An 18859-nucleotide genomic window follows, 5' to 3' on the forward strand; every position below is an offset into this window, starting at 1 on the left:
GACTTGGCAGCTCATGAAAGTGTATCAATCTTCACAACTCCTCAGGAAATTCTAATCACTCACTAATTGTCAGAAACACAAGCTTTTGTTTATGCACAAGTTCAGTGTGGCTTTGGAACTGCTGATATCCAAGCAATCCAGAACCTGGAGAAAATCTTATCTCCACAAAGGCTGCAGCTAGAGGAAAAAGCCTTCAGTAATACAAGATGTAAAAAAATACTCACGTAATTTTTTTTAATATCCACCCAGCTTTGCCTGGGGTTAGGCAGACACTCAGTACTCGAGTGCTGATTTTATCTGGCTATTCAAAGCCATGTGCAATTGCATAATTTAGATTTCACATGATTTATATAATGGATGGTAAATGTTCCTGACCTGGAAGGTCAGCACCACTTCTCCCTCGACAACTTCAAGATGCAGTTGATGAATACAAAAGCACCTCACTGTAAGACTCTAGAGAACAGGATTTGAGAACAGCAGGAACAGCTGCCCCACATCTCAGCTTCCTGGCTTTGGAAGATTATTTTCAATCCACAGCACACCAGTGCCTGATGTCACAGCACAGCTTCCCGTGTGAGAGGAAGGTGGCAGAGCTGTGGCACAGGGCAGACCAAAGCCAGGACCAGCTGCCACCCTGTGCACCCCACCCTGGTGCTGTGCCTGTGGCAGTGCCAGCAGCAGCCTCCATCCCAGGGCAGGATGGCACTGAGGGAGGGAGCCCTGCTGGCCCTCCCTTCTGAACACAGGGACAGCCCCAGAGTCCCAGCCCTGCTTCCTGGGGCCTGACCCCACAGCCTGAAGGGGCTTTGGGAAGGGTAACTCTGGAGTCAGCAAGGCTGAAATAGAGTTTCATACATATAGCAGCACAACACAGGTATCAGTCACCTCAAACTTCCCAGGAATCCCAAACCCACTTGGGAGCAGTGGGAGACCTCCTGCACACAAAGCCAAGCCTTTCCACAGTGAGGCTTTGCCAACGGGACTATTTTGCCACAGAAGTATTACCCAGAGGAGTAAAAAGTTCCATTTATAGTTCGTTCTTTCTGTGCTGTAGCACTTCCTCCAGCCCTGCCAGATGGGGACTGGCACAATTTGCTCAATCCCTGCTGTGTCTGTAGCCAGCTATGCTACCCTTGACTGTGATGCCTCCCTTGGTGCACTTGGATTCTCCCAGCATTTCAAAGGATCACAAGAAACCAATCAGCACCTGGTTGTGTCTCCACCTAGGGGAAGACTTAAATGTCAGTCTTGAAGGCCCACAAGGCAACCCATGAGATGCAAATCACAGGGGTTTAGGGAAAGCTGGGAATGGGCAGCCTGCTAAGCACCAGGAGTCTGTCACATGGGAAGGGTAAGTATCCTTCTGATGGTGACTCAGAGTGGCACCACCAGTATCAACAAAACCATCCACACTGGCACCCACAGAGCTGCTGAATTCCCCTGAGCAAGGATCCCACCCTCCTGCCAGGGGGTCTGATGAGCAGTCTGCAGTGCAAAGACACTGCACAAATGTAGTTTCAACCCCGGTGGGAAATATCTGATTATATATTTCTGTTTCCTAGAAAATTCCTCTGTGGGAAAGAGACAACACCTGCAAGGAAGAGGACTGTCACACACCCAGAACAGATTGCCTTGCATCTCCTCCTCTCCTCGGGCAGATTTCCCTCCCCCATCCCACCCAGCACAAGCATGGCACTGCCAGAAGGCAGCCAGGGAGCAAGGCACGTTTCCTAACACATTTCTTTCCACCGTAACAGGATCAGAGAGAGAAAAAAATCCTCTCTTCAACAGGAGGCTGACAAAGCATCACCACGAGGCTGTGGCTAACAGCATCCCTTCTGCAGAGCCATCAGCAACAACAGCTCCTGCCCACCACGTGTGAAATCTCTGAGGCTTAGTGGGACTGTGCTGCTCTTTCTGAGGGACCCAGTTCATGTGTGACATTGCACCCACTCCTGCAGCTCTGAGCAACAGGCACTGGATTAGTCCAGGCAAGGTCCAATGCCTTGTGATCCATGAATTCTCCATGGAGAACCTGCTGCACTGGGACATATCCTGCCAGAGTGGAGTGGAGAGTACAGGCTGGGATCTCTGAATGGAACAGCAGGCAGCCAGCAAGTCAGTCAAAGAAGCAAGGACTGGATCTCTAAACTGTCACAACTTTTTGCTGTGCTCAGAAGTCCCTCCTGCAGCAGCAGCAGCTTAGTGACACATCTCAGTGCGATTCATGTCACCACTTCTGCCTCATCTGGCTCATAAAGATCAGTGCTTAAGTTAATTACTGATTTCTGAATATTGCCAACTTCTGGAGAGAAGACCACGATGAGAGAACTATACACCAAGAGGAGTACAGAACACCCCTGAAAGGGGTCACTCTTCTGTTCAAGGACACTTGGCAGCCTGGGGATGAAGGGTGCGACCTTTAGTGCTCTCCAAAAACCACTGAAAACAACAAAGTCCCAAAAAAGCACTCGTGTGTATCAGGTTGTTATATTTTCCCCACAAGCAGAAAGGTCAGTGCTTGGCACACCCAAGTGGTGCCAGCCAGGGGAGGCCACCACAGGTGACCCCAACTTGCCACGTGGTTTCACTGGCTGCTCCCCACAGGGAATACAGCTGGAATCCTCACCCCCTTCTACTGACCACAGGGAATACAGCTGGAATCCTCACCCCCTTCTACTGACCACAGGGAATACAGCTGGAATCCTCACCCCCTTCTGCTGACCACAGGGAATACAGCTGGAATCCTCACCCCCTTCTGCTGACCACAGGGAATACAGCTGGAATCCTCACCCCCTTCTGCTGACCACAGGGAATACAGCTGGAATCCTCACCCCCTTCTGCTGACCACAGGGAATACAGCTAGAATCCTCACCCCCTTCTGCTGACCACAGGGAATACCGCTGGAATCCTCACCCCCTTCTGCTGACCACAGGGAATACCGCTGGAATCCTCACCCCCTTCTGCTGACCACAGGGAATACAGCTGGAATCCTCACCCCCTTCTGCTGACCACAGGGAATACAGCTGGAATCCTCACCCCCTTCTGCTGACCACAGGGAATACAGCTGGAATCCTCACCTCCTTCTGCTTCCTACAGAGAATACAGGTGGAATCCTCACCCCCTTCTCACCACAGGGAATACAGCTGGAATACAGCTGGAATCCTCACCACAGCTGGAATACAGCTGGAATCCTCACCACAGCTGGAATACAGCTGGAATCCTCACCACAGCTGGAATACAGCTGGAATCCTCACCACAGCTGGAATACAGCTGGAATCCTCAGCAGGAGCCACAGCCAGCTCCAAGTGACAGGTATATGTCATGTCCCAGGCAAATCAGGAACCACAACTCACAGATATTCATTCCATTTTGCTGGTTCTCACACATTTTTACTCCTCAGATGAGGAAAGCAAAGACCAGAGAGCTCTGGCTCAGCGCTCAGTTCTGGGATTTACTCCAGTGAGTAACCACTCACTTCCACTTCCAAAAAAGACTAGGAACTGACCCAAAGACAGAGGTGGACCCTTCCTGCCCCTAAGAATGAACAGGCTCAGTTAAAAACTGAAGTCATAAAGTCCAAAGCACTCAGAAACACAAAGAACACGGAAGTGCTTATCAGAACCCTTCCCTTTGGATAATAAATCATGCCTGGAAAAAGTAATCCCTGCATTTCCCATTTCCCCACCCTCCTGGGAGAGGTGTCTGGATCCAGCTCCAAGCCATGGCTGGCCACACCACCAGAAGCACACAAGAAGTTGCTGGGACTGGAAGAGATGCCCAGAGTGATTCTAGAGTGCTCATCCCATTTCAGGTACTCCAAAGGAAAGAGGCTGGGATACGGTGGAGACAACCAGGATGGCCAAGCACTGAAGCACAGGGGGAATAAAATGTTACCCTTTGCAAAATACCTGCAGTCTGTGCAACTGCCACCAAACTGAGCTGTCAGATCAGTCCTCAAAATCTGTAACACCCACACTGAGAACTAAAAAAAAAAAAAAAAAAGTTATTACAAGAAACTGCTGAAAACAAACCCCAAAGTGGTGTTACTTTACACTGAGAGGAGACTCCAGCCAGAAGGAACAACACTGGAAAGCACCAGTGCTGATTACCAGAGAGAAAACTGGGCATTTTTACCTCAAAATTAGGGACTGGGGAATCCAGGCCATGCCCTGCCCCCAGACCCACCACGGGTAGCTTTAATTGTTTCTACCCTGCTGGCCTTGGCTTGAAAGCTCTGTGCCACTGAAAAGTCTGCTTGAACACAGGGACAAGCACAAATATTTCACATTTTGGAGAGAACATTCTGTTCCTTTAAACAAAAGGAATCAAGTATGTATTTCTTTTAAATGGATCTGCTGGATTGTTTCCAAAAAGAAATGGTAACAGTTCCACTGTTTTGAGGCAAAATACCAGAAAATATGTCAAAGAGGTATTTGTAAATGACTTCAGACCTAACAGAAGCAGCAAAGCAGTTTTCTGGTTATGACAACTCATTTCAACAGCTGCAGAGAATAACATTTCCAAAGGGATGCAGGCTCCAGAGAGACAGGCCACTCATCATTTCCCATTTGTGATTTCATGCTCTGGAGGAGAAGGTCTGAGCAGAGCCCATCTCTGGCACTCACTGTCATTTTAAGAAAACTGCATCATATCTGTGCCTGAATTCACACTGGGAAAAGAGGATGAAGAAGTTTCCATGTTCAATTTTTTGCTTTCAACTATAAGTTTTTCCAACTACACTTTCTGTTGTTGTGCTTGACTCTGGTATCAGAATAGAAATTATCAACAGAAGCTCAAAATTAGTTAAAAAAAACAAACAAAAGATTAAGCAAGTTAATGCTAAATTGCAACATCAATAAATAGAAAGATAAACTTCCTTCTGGAAGCTTCTGTGTTTAAACTAAAAGAAGGGAAATCTATGTTAAGACACCCAGCCCAGAGCACTGAGTGCCACCTCCGGGATGAGGACTCCATGAAAAGGAAAATGCAGATCCGGGAATGCCTATGGAGCTGGACATCCCTAGGCAGAACCAAGGGGACTCATGTCTGCAAAAGCCACTGCAGGAATGTTAAGACCTGTGGAGGAAGGAGCTGACATCTCCGCTCCCATGGCAGCTGGGCAAGTGAGACATTTCTTGTTCCTGAAGGGAATGAGTCTGTGAAAGCTTCCAGGCCACACAGCCCATGTGTGAACACAGGGGGAAAGAGGAGCAGGGCACTACCTGCAATAAAGCTGAAAACTTCAAGAATACATGGAAAGGTATAGAAAAGAACCTTTTCTAAGAACTCCAAAGACCTTTGGGAGGCTGTAAATAAGCACTGCAAAACCTAAGCAGAGTTTTAGAAGAGAGCTAAGTTCATTTTTTAAAAAATAGAAGTGGAAGAAAAGTGGAACTGCAGACAGTGAAGAAACCTGGTGGGGCATTATTTGGTTACTGGGTTAATTTCATTATATCTCTCTAATAATTCATTTCCCAAGACTTATTTCATCACCTCCTACATTACACAATAATTCAAAGTGATGCCTGGGCTCTTATCTTGCACTGCCTAATGAGCAGTGCACATTATCACTGCTCTGCCTTCACACTAGAGATGTTTACTCAGAGCCCAGAGCCCTGCCTGGCAGCCCTGCTGGAGCCACTTCCCAAATCAGCACCACAAAACACACTCAGAACCCTGCTGTGCTCCCAGGATGGAGCCATGGAAGGGGCAGGGTTGCATCACACACCTGCTAACAGAACCAGTTTCTCTAAAGACCTAAACAAGGGTTGTGGTTTTAATCTTGCAGAGAAATCCATATCAAAGCAAATGAAAACAGGAGCTATTGGACACCAGTCTGTTCCTGTAAACAAACATCATTAAAGGTAATGAAGCAGTTAAAACTAAGGCCTTGTAGCAGTTTCAAGTATTATGAACTGGAACTTAATATGTACTTCACCATGCAACAGAAACAAGTGTTAAAAGTCAGGGACTTTATTTCCTAATAGTATCAATTAAACCAAAAGCCAGAGTAGATGAGAGCAAACCTCAAGTACCACAAATAGGAATAAATACTTTAATAAATTACCTGTTTCTCTTCTGCATTCACTAACAGATCACAAAATGCAGAAAGCAAGTATTTCTCCAGCAAACTGCAGGCACACTGAAGGTATTTTACTGCACGAGGAAAAGCCCAGAATACACACCCAGACTGAGAACTGGAACACCTCTCCCAGTTCATGGGCAGAAGGGATTTGCTGAAATGCTACAGCTTGATTTGTAACAGCCTTGTTAGGTTTGATGATGGTGAACAACACCACAGGAAAGCAGAGCAAGCCCAACCCCTGCTTTCTTCCTTTAGGTGGATGGCAGGTGACTTCTGGAGCATAAAGGTTTGAAAAAGCCCCAGGACTGAGTCATCTGTTCCTGAAGAGATTCTATTCTCTAAGAGTGAAGATGTTCCTGCCCTTCTCTGTCCTGCTCACTGGTTACACATACCACACACAACAGACACAGTCCCAGGACACTTCTGTGAATCAAGAGCTGCTGTATCTCCCTTCCAGCACCTCCTATTAATCATTTCACCCTAAATGAATGTGTGCTACAGAACCAGGAGCTCCTGCTACCTGTGCCCCACCTGATTTCTATGTGGACTTAGAGCTCAGGAAACAACCAAGGGCAAGTCACAGTGCCAAAAATAATAAATGGGGAAAGCAGCTGGCGCCACTTTTGCTTCCAAGTTCCCCTTCAGGCATTACTGAGTCACACACCCAAAAGGAGAACTTTTTTTTTTTTAAATAATCCTTCACAGACACTTCCAAAGGTCTCAAAGCCTCCACTGGTTGCAGCTCTACAAAAACAATCAAACCTTAATAAAAAGCAAAAAGCCTTTATTTTGGCATGGTATTTCATTGAACCATGGAACATCCTGAGCTGGAAGGGACCACAAGGATCATCAAAGTCCAACCCCTGGCCCTGCAGACACCCCAGCAATCCCACCCTGTCAGAATTAGAAGTAGCTTGCAAATATTGCCAAGAAAGACATCAAACCTCTGGGACTCTGCCCTGGCATGACTGTAGGCACTCGTCTATAAGCATTATTTGGCCATGACACTGTTTATTACTTAAAACTGAATTATCTACCTCTTAGTTTGTCTCGGACATGAATTTTTGTCCTTACTTTGAATAATATTTCAAAATTGGAAACATAAACCATTCAAATGGAAAAAAAATTTGTATTTTAACAAAAATTTTGAAGGAATTTCTGGTTCTGAAATTCAGATTTGCTGAATTTCAAGTGGCCACATTTTGCAGGTGAGAGGTTTTGAAATAACTGGTTACTCTCTAAGGTAAGACACTGATGTCCTTCAGTGGCTGACCTCAAATGGAGTGACACACAAAACTCAACTGTTCATTTTCACTCACAAAAAGCAATTTTTTCAAGTACTCATTTTATACACATGAAAGACTGAACCACCGAATAATGCTCTTGTATCACCAAACAGAATAATGTTAAATAATCCTGGTGTTCTGCTAAAAAATGTCACATTCAGAAACACTCTGAGAAGTGCCACACAGTTACTACATGTGTTCAGCAATTTCCTTCCAAAGTAAATACCCTGGGAGTTCAAAATTGTTAACTGGTCCCTTTTTATCATTTTCAATCCCTCCCAAACCAATGAAGCAGCAATTTCCCACCTATAAATTATGCAGCTTACTAGAAGAAAAACAACAGAGAACTTAGGATTTAGTGGTTTTCTATGCAGACCAACCCCCACCCCTCCCATCCCTTGTTCTTCACTTCTTAAAAGTTAAAAAACTGAATTAACAGGGCAACCCAAAGATCCCAGGACTCCATGCTCACTATTCTGCATTCAAACACGTGCAAAGGCTAAGCTAAGGCTACACCCAGGACCACGCTTAGGAGTAAACAAAAAGCTTATCCTTGCTAAGTTAAATCACACAAATATCACAGGGCTGGTCAGTTCATTGCAATTTAAGAGAAATGGCAAAGCTCATTATGTTACTTTTAAGTAAAACGAGAAAGCAAAAGGTAGCAGGCAACATGCAGAACTATGCTACTGATATCACAAGTGGAGTAAAACAGGCAATAAAACACAACAGCTCATCTCCCCAGCCCTGCTGCACACACAGCCCTTAAAGAGTCACTCCTACAATGCAGTTAAGTAGAAGATTTCAGAAAAGGATGCACAAAAAAACATTTAGCAGACTTAACAATTTGATTAAACAGAGTCCTGAGAGTTTAACACAAGTTCAACAGCATAACATTTACAACAAGAAAGAAGAAAGGCACCTGGAGACATCTGACACTGGGCATGCTCTGCAGGCATCTCAGTGCGCACATGCTCTCTACCAGGTTGGAGCAGCCTAGCCACAAAGACCTTGGCACAGAACACTGCAGGGTGACAAAAAGGAAGGAAGAGAAGAAGCAGTTAGATGCCACAACAAATCACTCAAGGCAGGCAACTCATTAGTATGTTAACGTGGGTACTTATCTGTGTTATTTCTACATTGATCACAGTTAGGGCCAAGGGCAAAACAACCACTGGAGACTAGGGCAGAAATCAAAGACAAGCCATCCCTTTTTGCCCTGCCCAGGACGAGCCATCCCCCTGGAATACCCAGGACAAGCCATCCCTCTGGCCTGAGCTCCTTTTCCCCCTCTGTAACCTCGCGGCTTTAGTGCCCAGCTGAAGGTTTTAGCTGACTGCCAGCAGCAGGAGAGTTTTAATTCACAGCAGAGCTTCTGGGGCAGAGGCCTCACCCAAATCCCTGCCCAGCTGTGCCCTGCACAGTCCCCCTGGGGACAGGAGGTGCCATTGGGGTGGCAAGGCTTTAGAAGCCAGCTGGAGGAGCTTTGGGAATTAAGGTTTGGTACTCCTCAGTGTCTCAAACAAACTGTGGCTCTTTATTCTGCACTGGGACACACAACCTGACAACGGGAGCACATTTTAGAGAGGAACCACACTTAGCTAAGTTCAGTTTGCATGACCAAGTTCTGCTTAGTCAAGCAATCCTAAAGAACTGGGGGAAAATGCTGGGATTATAGTTGAAGATATCTTAAAGACAAATTATCCCCTACATTTACGGCTCATCCTGCCACTGAGCTTAAATACCAAATTCCCCACTGCTGACCCAAAAAGCTGGGAAAAGTTTGGATATCCCTTTTGTTTCTTTTCTGAAGCTGAATAAATTTAATGTGAACTCCCCAAAACTTTTGTAGCCCCCCCAACATTACTTCTCAGTTCCTTTTAAGGACAGAGCATTACATACACCTGATAAAGTCAGGGAAAAGGATTTCATTCCTCAGCATCAAGCAGGGCACAAACCCAGCTCCAATATCTGGCACAGACTGAGCTTTCACTATTTTCCACACAGGCTTCCCATTTGGTTACAACAAACACCAAAACTTTAAAAGAAAAGTCCCACACAGGTCAAAGCTGGAAGTGGAATAACTGGAGGTGAAGCCTCATGGAAAGCAGCTTGCCCCAGGATCAAAGAGGGGGAGAGAGCCCAGAGCACCTGAAGGGTTAAAACCTCTTTTTTTTTTTTTTTTGGTTTCATATCTTATGAATAAAACAAAAGATTAATCTTTTTATCTCCCTGCTAAGGAGAGAAATTACAGCAAAGCCAGCACAAGAATGTCCCTAGCAGCACCAAAACACATTGGAACTGCCCCTCTTATCCAGCAGGAAGGTGCTGATTCCACAGGGATGTCCTGTGCTGGGCACTTGGCATGGCAAGAGGGAGCATATCTCCTATGGATAGGGGTAAAAATAGTCATATTTATGTTTTATTCTATTATTCTCTTGCTAACAGCAAAACAAACCCACAGCTTTCAATTACTTAGTTTTAAAAGTTTATTTCATGTTTAGAAAAAGAGGAATTAGCTATAAAATAATTACTCCAGTATACCTGTAATTACTTTGCAGTACTTAGCTTTGACATGTCCTCACACTAACACTGGAAATTTAATTCCCAGGACACTTCTAAGACAGTCAAACAGTGACAACAGGAAAACTACCTTAACTTCAATGAGACACCCAACAAAAAAAGAAAGAGGTTTTCATATTTTCAGAAATGATGGGATGTAGTGTTAAAACCCACTTATTGAAGGTACACACTTTTTATAGGTTTGTTTTTTCAAAATGAGAGGGTGTATAATTAAAGAAACTCCCTTTCCAATCTGTTTCGTTCTTTGCTCCTATTTAAGACAGTATCTTCATGGTGGTCCTGCAACATTGAACCAGCAAAATTGCTGCAGGAGTTGATTAGTGCCCAAAAGCACTTTTAAACATACAGGCCTGGTAAAAAAAAAAAAAAAAAAAAAAAAAAAAAAAAAAAAAAAAAAAAACACAACCAAAAAAAAACCAGCAAACTGAACAGCAAACTCCTCTCCTGAGAGGTTCAGATCAGGTCTACAAAGCTGACTATAACAATGAACCTTCACCTGTATGTGTCCACAAATTATAAGCTAAAAAACACTGGTTTCGAGGTTATTATGTGGGGGTTTTAGGAACTACGCTAGCTAAATAAACTAAATTTGAAGTGCTTAAGAGAAAAAATGATAACTTGAGAACATTTTTAAAAATTTAATTCAAAACACATTAGACACGAGGCCAATTCCATGCCAAGGTAAAGGCAAACAAAAACCTTTTCATAGCATTATGAAACCCTGCTTGAAAGGTTTCACAAAAGCTCCCTGGACACTCAGCTACAGCACTGCTGTTGCACAATGCCACAAATTCAATATTGTGTCCTACTTCACACCCAAACAGGAACGTGCAAATATTTGTGTGCTTCCCTGACATGTTAATGCTTGACCCTGTCATGAAGAAAAGCTTAACAATGCTCCAAAGGCTCCACTTTGCACTGGCCTTTCTTTTGCCAGGAGCCCAGGGAGGTGCAGCACAATTTAATAAAGTCTGGCCAGGGAAAAGCACCAGTGGCCAACGGGCACAGAATTAAATGAGAACACAGAGAACAGAAGTGCACAGGTTGAGGTAAGGCCAACTGAAACTGAGATTTTAAGGAATAAGGTAATTAGCAAGGCAGAGCTTTAAGTGCCTCTCCTAGTGAGGCTGTGCACCAGCTGCAGGTCCTGTCTGCAGAGCTCAGAGGGGCTTTGAGCTCCAGGGCAAGAGGGAACAGACACAAACCCTCATTCTCATCTCTTCAGGGCTCTGTGCTTGCAAAGATTCCCACTCTGATTTTATTATTAGATGACTGATGTTAATTCCATACACAAAGAACTGCTTTGGTGGTCTAGCCCCAGGAATTACATTTCAAGCTTTATGTTTCGAGCTTAAATCTGAAATTTAAGCAGCCTATACAAAATGCTGCATTCCCAGTGAAACCTGTAAATCCTCAGTAAAAAGGGAAGATGCTTCAATGTCTTTAAGATTCAAATGTTAAAGAACGTCTCATATTAACAGCAAAGCACACAGTAGTGTGCATCCAATGAACCAATTTTGTTGCCAGGCGTTTTTGGGATGGAGGTATAAAAAACACCCTCTCAGGCCCTGAACTATCCAAAGATTTCCTTCACTCTGGAATTCTCCCAGGTTACAGCACAGCCTGGTTAAAACAGTGCAAAATGCCCAGAAATCATTTCTCTCACTGCATCTGATACTGAAATTCTCATACTTTTGCATCCCTTAAAAAAACCTCACTCGTTTATCCTCTAAGGCCTGTAAATTGCTCAAGAAATGCCTATAGCCTGTATTCCTGATAGAATTAGAACACCTTTGCAACCCAGGCATGGCAATATTGCGGTGTCATAATCAAGAATGACAGCATTTACATAACCCAGACTTAAGCTGCAAGTTTTTATAAAATATTAAAACTATAACCTCGGAATTTTTCACTGCATTCACTTTATTTATACTAGATACTTTAGGGAATCCAAATTCATTGGTGTATTTACAGCTTGGGAAATTCTGGTCTTAAGGCAAAAATAATGCAAAAAAGATACAACCAAATAATGTCAACCTTCGCTGTGATTTTTTTTCAGATTTTTAGCTATAAGAAACTAGCATGCTACTCAGTACTTGTGATTTCCCAATTTAGGCCTGGACCAACACAATTGGTATTTCTTTATTTCCATCAACACTTAATATTGATAATTTGATTGGTAAGTGGTGCTACCTAAACCCCTGTCCATGGCTGGGGGCTCTGTTTAATGCAGCCCAAGGGGTGCTCTGAAAAGCCAGCTCAGATGTGAGGGCAGTCTGACAGTCTGGCAAAGCCTTATGCTCCCACCTGCAACTTCATGGCAAGCTCAGATCTCCTCAAAAATCAGCATTAACCACACGAAGACATAAAAAATACGAGCAGTAACACTGTTCCAAGGCTTTCAGTACTGTTTTACTCTGGCAGGGACAGCAGCCAACTCCAACACCCGCCCAGTCTGCAGGCTGGGATTTCCTCCAGATCTTACCTGGTGCTTTTCCCAAACAGAGCCAGGCAGAGCAGTGCTGCAGCCCTGGGCTGGGAATGAGTGTGCACAGGTGGGACAGAACATCCAAGGGTCTGTGTGAACACTGTGGAACATGCAGGGAGCAGTGACACGGCTGCAGGGACAGCCAGGCTGGCAGGGGACAGTCCCTGCACCTTGTACAGCACTGCTCATCTCTGGGGGCACAGACACGGCTGCCTGACCAACAGCAGCACCCTGGACACCCCTGCTGCCCCTGCACAGCCAGGCTGTGCCCAGGGAGATGTCCCCATGCTGCAATTGGTGCCACCACACCACTGCCTTTCCCAGGGCCAGGTGTGATCTCGCTGGGACTCGGATGGCTGGTGGAGTACCATCCCCACACCACAATTCCACACTCCAGGGAGGTTTACATGCACATTTCAGCCCATCTACCTCAATTTCAGCAGAACTGGACTCCCAGGTCAACAAAGTTGTTTTAGCTCTAGTTCACTTTTGCATTTATTTCTGTCCTTCCATGAGTTACAAATGCAAAAGTGAATTTTTCAAAAAGAAATACCCACAGAGTGGGAAACTTATTTTAACTTGTGAAAATTTTTGAAATTCTTTTACTGCTATCACATCATTCTAAAAAAAAAACAGGTAACCAACAGCTGAGTCACAGCAACATTCAGAAAATCAATTTAGGCAAATAACTGCCATTCACAATAAAAACTGCTCAGTGGAACAAGCCTCCAACAGCCATTCGAGATCCGCACAAAAGCTCCTGCATTTGGGGGAGAGCACTAAGTGAAGGATCAGGAAATTTAAAGCAAGACACGGGAAAAGAATTGATCAGAGAAATTCTCCTCATTACCACAGCGATGCTCTAGATAGGACACTGAATTCCCAGGAGGCTGATGGATAACGCTGTCCCACTCTGCTCCTGAAGATCAAAGGTGTGTTTGCTACACACAGTCAATGCTACAAAAGGAATATGGGTTCAGTGGAGAGAAGATTAAATGCTTTCTTTGAATAGAATAACCATCTTACTCCGTTATAATTTATTCATCAGGATAACATTCATGAGATGCAGCAGCTCATTTTCAAGAAGATACAAAGGACTGGGAAGAAAATCCTAAAATGTTTGTGTAAGTCACTCTGAACATTAACGGAAATAATCTCAATTTTTCCAAAACCCACAGCATTTAGATTAGCCCTTGCTTCCTTTGTGTACAAACACCCCAACCCCCACAGCTGTGTGATGCTCCTTTCTGCACTAACATCCCCTGTGTTACACTAAAAGGCCTTTTCTAAAGCAAAACACTTTCTCCTGCTCTCTTCCAGCAGAACAGGGATTTATCTCATCCCCAGCCAGCAGCTCAGGGCAATTCCTGAGTGAGGAACACAGACCCAACACTGCCAATCACACAGGAGAAACTTGCAGGGAGTCAAACACAGAGAAAAACGTGGCTGAAACTTGTCTAACATGTTAAAAGCTGTCTCAGACCCTTCAGTATGAGGTTTTCAAGGCTGAGGCCTCACAGAGCTACCAATAAATCCTACAACAGCCAAGGCAGGGTAGAGCACTCCCAAGTTCTGATGCCTGTGGAGCCAGGGCTGCCAGGAACAAGCCCAGGATTCCCAGGCAGGGCTGCACAGGAACACTGACACAGCTCTCAGAGCTGCCTCACACTGCACTTTCTGAAATGTAATTCAAAACACTGGCAAGAGCAAAGCCTCCAACCTGCTCAGCTCTACTGCTGCCTTCCTAGGGCTGGCTGATGTTTCCAAAAGTTAAGCAATATTAAACAACATTGAGGATCTTGATCAGCAGCACCACTCATTTATGCTTCCTCTTTTTTTCCCCTGCTCAGTGTATTTTAAATTATTTCCTCTTTTCAGTTTTCATCACTAAAGATGCCAAGTTCACTTCTGCCTCTCTGTTCTCTCATTTTAGAAAAGGCACACCCTGAACAGCAAATATTCCACAGAAAGATGTTATTTTACAGTTTTAACTCCAAAGTCAGTCTGATGGCTGTGTGGAACAAATTCAATTTGATACTAGATGAGAATGCAAGAGATGTGTCAGTCTAAGGTTAGTAAGTATTTCCCTTAGATTCTCCCTCTGGTTTATTTTAAAGAGTCACACTAAGACTTCTCCACCCTAACCAAATAAAACTTAACTACTCGAAAAATCAAACCAGGAAACAACAGAACCTTTTGCACAAGTAATTAATTGTAAATGTACTCATCAATTAAATTCAAATATAACTTTGGCACAAAATACCACACCAGCAAAACAAACGCAGAACAAAAACCGTGCATGAGATCAACAGCACCTACAGGAGTTTCTGCTACAGGAGCTGAAATACTGAGGCCTCACCACTGAGTGCAGTAACTGCCCACAAAGGAGAACACACAGAGGCTGAGCATCACTGCTGTTACAGCAATCCAGGTACACTGTTCCACAGTGACTTCAGAAATAAGCTGCCAAGTCCATCAAAGCACCAACTTACAGTAAAGCTGGGCACTGGGACCTGCAGCTCTCCCACTCACACCAGTATGATAGTGAACTTACAGAGCTTTACTTTCCTGCCAGCCAGGAACCCAGCTTGCCTTCCTGAGGCACCATCCCCAAAGAAACCTGCTGTATCCTTTTGCAGGCATCCCAAATCTCAGACGAATGTGACTCCAGGTACAATCACTCTCCCTTACTCTGAAATAAACCCTACAGCCACTGTCACTCCTGCCACCCCTGCCCTACACTTGTCCCAAAGCAGCTGGAGCCAGAGCTTCACACTGACAGCTCAGGAAGTGTTTGGGACACCCATCCAAGTGCTGCCCACAACAGAATCTCAAATGGTATTTTAGCAGGAAAAGCTACGGGAAACTGTTCTAGGAATAACCAGAGAAGTTCTCTCCAGTTCTGATGGGCCCAGCAGAGGACAGAACCCAGAGCTGGGACCTCCCTGAACTCCAGGGGGACCCCAAGGCAGTCACTGGCAAGGCTGCTCTCCCCTTCCAGCAGCAGGAGTGGCAGCCAATGGCTCCGTGCCCGTTCTGCACACACACAAGTTCACCTCATGTTCCCAGGCCTGTGTTCCACAGCAGACTGGCAATTCCCTCCAGAACTGCTGCTGCATTTCCTGGCCATGCCCTGTCTGACTGGGAGCTCAGCAGCTGATTCCCTGTGCCCTGACACTTGGGGGGACAGGAAGCAGTTCAAGCAAGAGACTCAATGTGCGGACAAACTCATCTAAGCAGAAGCAGCAAGATATAGTACAGGGTGACTTCTTACCTGAAACTTTGTTTCTGGGCTTCAGATCCACCAATCCAGAATGAAAGGGGATTCGAATGGGTTTTCCTTCTCAGACTTGTCTGTTAAAAGAGAGCAGCCAATCATCTTCAGCTTGGTGTATCTACTTCTTTCTTGAACGAAATCCCAATTACTGCTAATGCTGTTAGAGACAAGGCAGCCCAGGCACCTGCCCAGCCCGGACCGACTACGTTAGTGGGGTCGTCGGATTGGTGGATCTAAGACAGAGAAACGCATTCACAGACAAGAACTTGCTCCTTCCCTTACCCTGGGTCATCCAAACAAGTGTTTTGGGGTACAGCTCACTTTGCTAAGATTAAGGAAGATGAGAAGAAGCTACAAAGCAAATAACAAAGCAAGGCCTAAAGCTTCAACCACCAGCTCACACCTGGCAGGCCTGCTCCAGGAACACAGGTCTGCACAACAGCTCAATGCAGTTCTCCTGGTCTGCCATAAACATCCTCTAAAGCACTTCACTGCAACTATTATTTCCCCGTTTCCAGGCTCAAAATGACCTCATTTGCCTTACATGTCTGCAGCACAAAGATGGAATTGTCAAGACACTCCTGATCTGAACAACAGCACTGGATTCAGTACATTTACAGTACTGCTGAGCCTCTGGAAAATAATCTCGAACCAGAAGAGAGTAAGGCAATGTACACTACTCCTGGGACAAGGAGCAGTCACTTCTTGCTAAGCAGGGAAATAAACGGCCTCAGCCAGTCCTGCCAGGAGCACAGGGACTACTTTAAAGCAGCTGGAACAGTGACACCTCAGAGAAGATGAGGTCTTCTGCAGAAAACTCACACCCCACGTGCAACAGAGCTCAGCTTACAGAGACCAAACTGTGTAACTTCCAGCAAGAGCTTCAAAAAACTTTGGGCCGTGGCTTCCAGAGCTTCCCCTAGCAGCAGTGAGAACAGAACATCCACAGAGGAACATCACCACTATCTCTCACCCTCTCTGCTCTGCAGCCCCTCCAGAGAGCTGAACCTCAGCCTCCATGTCTGTCCCCACGTCTCAAGCTCCAGCAGCTCACACAAGGGGGGAGAAACTGTCCCAGGCGTGCCAAGAGGGCAGGACTGTCCCTGACTGCCCACAGCTCCACCCAAAAAAAGGAGCATCTTCGTGGTGGGGGTTTTCCTGTTTGCCAGCCACTGGCACAGGCAGTCAGCCCCAGGGCAGCGTCTCAAGGACAAAGCTGTGCCCCAGGCCCAGTACCATGTCCAATCCATGATTTTCAAGGCTGCCAAGGAAAGTGCTAGGACGTCAAGACATATGACTCAGAATTTTCAGAGTACAATACAGCTCAGCAAGAAGCCAGCTATCAAATTATATAAATGTAACGATTTGCTAAGTCACTGCAGAGCCAGCAGGGTGCTGGAAGGAGAATGGTTCTCCACCAAGCCAAACCTTAACATCATTTGCAAGTGTAACAGCACAGGTCTGATTTTTGTCTCCGGAAGGACTGGTGTGCTGGAGACTGCCTGAGTAACAAGTTTCCCTGCCTAGTCCTCCCCTGCCCTAAGAGAACTGCCAACGAGATTCTCTATAAAGTCCAAGCCGCAACTTACTAAGTTTCGCAAATTCTGAGTATAGATTTTCAAAGAGTTTAGGCATTTTTGTCTGAAAACAAAAAACTGGCTTTACTGCAAAAGTTGGAAGACTTGAAAACAGCCTCATCATGCAAACCATGCTGAAATACAACCTCACACCTCTCAAAAAGGCCAACAGTGCACACTGGCACAGCTTTTGTACCAAAACTCCACATTCAAGAACTCCTCAGTGGAATGAAACTCAGAGCAAACTTTCAACAATGAAATATATATATATTTATGTGTGTGTATATATATATATATAGTGATTGTCCTCTTCTCCTTTAAGTCAATGAGCAAACCAGAATTCTGTAGTGTTGCCAACAGATTGAAGTTGACCCAAAAAGCTTTCTGCCATTTTACCCAGAAAACACATCACTCCCTGTTCCTAGCAAGTAGGTCCCTACCTACACCTTACAAACTTCCATCTGTATTCATCCTACAAATGGGCCCAGGAAGCTGGGAACTACTCTTTGATCCCAAACAAAACTGTTCATTTCCTGGGGTGGAAGTACAAGGATGCAAGTCCTGCGGGGATGTGGATTAACAAAGCACCAAAGAAACACATGCCTTCAAACGTTCCCATTGTTAATTTAGCCTGCATGAGAAGCAAATTAAGTTTTCAGAAAGAATCAGTGCTTTTCGTTGTTAAAACACCTATGGCATTGTGTTATTTTTGCATTATCTGCTCTGGGTCATGCATTGCTCACATTGGGAAATGTGTGGAAGTGGTACAGGAGAATGGAGTAGGCTGTCAGATGTCACACCACTGAGCTCATAAATACATCAATAAACTGGGGAAGGAAGGGATTTTCCAGAGAAAGAAAAAGTGGATTTTCTGTGAATGATGATGCCATAAAAATCAAACCACGAAATCACATTATGTAACAACATAAACAGTGGCATTCGGATGAAGAAGACGTCGCCCAAGGAAAACACTGGAAAGAAAGGATTGTTACCCATCAGCATTAATTTAAACTCAGTCAATATTCTCATTTCCCTTCAATTCATTTTCTGCCCTGCAACAAAAAAAAATTCCTTGTCACGGAGCAGCCCTCACAGAAACACAGTGTCTTGTTGTCTCCCACACATCATTCCTCTCGCATTGGCACATTTGCTGCAACATCCATTTCATCTGAAAGCCATCAGCAATCCCCCTGAGCAGAGCATGCTGCTGCACAGGCACCCTGGGCTGCCCAGGGACAGGCAATGGGAAATGCCAAAGCACCAGCAACCTCCAAACTGCACAGCAATGAAACCAGCACACACAGAGACACATGGCAAGATGATCTAACAACAGCAGAGGTGTCTCACAAAACATGATGTGAAATGAAAAGGTACATCCATCCTTCAAAGAGCACTCCCATGTTTGTCTGAGGGTACAGCTTGTAACGAGGCAGGTTGTTTTGTTGCCATGCTGCTCACAACCCTCCTGAATGACCCACATCTTTGCAGTGCTCACAGCTCGATCCTGAGGGACACGCAGCAAAGGCACACGGGCTCTTCAAAGCAGCAACCCCAGAGCAC

The 18859-nt window shown here is 45.1% G+C and overlaps 1 protein-coding gene across 2 annotated transcripts in view; it reads right to left on the reverse strand.

Moving 5' to 3' along the window:
* Positions 1-18859, reverse strand: part of FBXW11 (F-box and WD repeat domain containing 11) — a 56715-nt gene that overhangs the window by 32894 nt on the left and 4962 nt on the right. Inside the window, exon 2 of one of the 2 annotated variants that reach the window (XM_062502047.1) lies at positions 15720-15799. The exons of the other annotated variant lie outside the window; for it this stretch is intronic. The gene's annotated coding sequence lies outside the window, so the exon portion shown is untranslated. The remainder of the gene's footprint in view (positions 1-15719; positions 15800-18859) is intronic. 2 annotated transcript variants of the gene reach the window in all.

The sequence above is a fragment of the Cinclus cinclus genome, chromosome 14 (genome assembly GCF_963662255.1).
Source record: "Cinclus cinclus chromosome 14, bCinCin1.1, whole genome shotgun sequence".
NCBI classification, from domain to species: domain Eukaryota; kingdom Metazoa; phylum Chordata; class Aves; order Passeriformes; family Cinclidae; genus Cinclus; species Cinclus cinclus.